This window comes from Miscanthus floridulus, chromosome 17 (genome assembly GCF_019320115.1).
Source record: "Miscanthus floridulus cultivar M001 chromosome 17, ASM1932011v1, whole genome shotgun sequence".
Taxonomy (NCBI): domain Eukaryota; kingdom Viridiplantae; phylum Streptophyta; class Magnoliopsida; order Poales; family Poaceae; genus Miscanthus; species Miscanthus floridulus.
The window spans coordinates 110,134,288-110,136,283 of record NC_089596.1 but is presented as its reverse complement, the minus strand read 5'-3'; the positions used below and the strand labels follow the sequence as shown (position 1 = coordinate 110,136,283).

Genomic DNA, 1,996 nt, shown 5'->3' with positions numbered 1-1,996 from the left:
CGTCTTGAAGATGAAGAGATCATCTCCTATGTACTAGCCGGACTTGACATGGATTTTAATCCGATTGTCTCGGTTGTCGCTGCGCGCATGGAGTCGCTATCTTTGGGCGAGCTCTACACCCAGCTAGTGAGCTAGGAACAATGGATGGATCTCCTGCACAGTGGATCCGGTTCATCTGCTAACACGGCTACATGTGGAGGCCATGGCGGTTTCAACCGCGGCGGTGGTGTCCGAGGACGTGGGCGCAGCCGCAACCGTGGCAACAACAACAACAGCGGTCGCCTCTGGTAGAACTACAACGGCGATAAACCCATCTGCTAGCTCTGCGGCAAGGAGGGCCACACTAGACTCCGTTGCTTCAAGCATTTTGATGCTTCCTTCACCGGCCCACCAGAGCAATCCCAATCTGCCTCCTTTGCGTCATATGGGATCGACATCAACTGGTACACCGACACTGGTGCTACCGACCACATCACAGGAGAGCTGGAGAAGCTCACCGTGAGGGACAAGTACCATGGAAACGATAAGGTTCATGCTGCTAATGGCGTAGGTATAAGAATCAATCGAATTGGTCGAAGTTTTATTCATACCCCAAATCAAAATATCGTCCTAAACAATGTTCTTTATGTTCCCGAAGCTAACAAAATCCTTGCATCTGTTCATTGTCTTACATCCGATAACCATGCTTTTATTGAATATCATCCCAACTATTTTTTTTATTAAGGACCAAGCGACGAAAAAACCATCCTTAGAGGGGAATGCGAAGGCGGCCTCTACCCGTTGAAGTCTAGGCCGTCATCAAATAAAGGGCATTTGGTGCTGTCAAATCTCCTTTGTCCAGGTGGCATAGTCGTCTCGGCCACCCTTCTTTTTGCAGTCGTTCAGTAAGTCCTTAGCAAAAATAGTATTTCCTTTGTTGCCGATTTAAATAAAGAAACTGTTTGCGATGCTTGCCAAAAGGGCAAAAGTCATCAGCTACCCCATCCTAGATCTACGAGTATCTCATTGAGTCCCTTAGAACTTATGTTTTCTGATATATGGGGTCATGCGCCTACTTCTGTTGGCAAAAACAGTTATTACGTTAGCTTCATTGATGATTTCAGCAAGTTTACATAGATTTATTTGCTTCGTCATAAATCTGAAGTTTTTTTAAAAATTTCATGAATTCCAAGCTATGGTTGAATGCCAAATTGATAGAAAAATTCTCGCTATGCAAACTGACTGGGGAGGGGAATATCAAAAGCTAAATGCCTTCTTTCAGCGCATTGGCATCTTGCATCATGTCTCATGCCCTTATGCACATCAACAAAATGGCTCCGCTGAACCCAAACATCGCCATATTGTTGAAGTAGGTCTCTCGCTTTTAGCCCATGCTTCTATGCCCTTAAAATTTTGGGATGAAGCTTTTATCACTGCCACCTATCTTATTAATCGCCTCCCTAGTAAAATTATCAATAACCAAACTCCTCTTGAACGCCTGTTTCATCAAACACCAGACTACTCCTCTCTTCGTACTTTTGGCTGCGCATGCTGGTCAAATCTACGACCTTATAACGCTCGCAAGTTGCAATTTCGCTCCAAACGCTGTGTCTTCCTATGATACAGTAACATACACAAGGGGTTCAAGTGTCTAGATGTCAATGAAGGGCGTGTCTATATTTCTCGAGACGTGGTCTTCGATGAACACGTCTTCCCCTTCACCGAACTCCACCCAAACGCCGGTGCTCGATTACGATATGAAATTCTCCTCCTTCCTCCAACTTTGACAAATCCTTCACATGATTTTGGGGTCGACAATTCTTTAGATCATTTTGATAATGATTCCCTGCATACTAACCCTATGTCTAAGCATGCAGCACATGAAAAAAATTCAGCATCAAACGAACTAAATCTAGCTAGAAACGGGCGCCATTTCATGCTCCCCGAGCAATTTCCCATTTTGGCAGGAACAGGCGGCGATCCCTAGGCTGATTCACCTACACCTTCCACTGTGGAG

General features: G+C 45.1%; 1 non-coding gene across 1 annotated transcript; it reads left to right on the top strand.

Annotated features, from left to right (window-relative positions):
• On the top strand, positions 1 to 137 carry LOC136519270 (small nucleolar RNA Z247). The gene has a single exon (XR_010774823.1). It is a non-coding gene; the product is annotated as a small nucleolar RNA Z247 (small nucleolar RNA).
• The last annotated feature ends 1,859 nt before the right edge of the window (positions 138 to 1,996 follow it).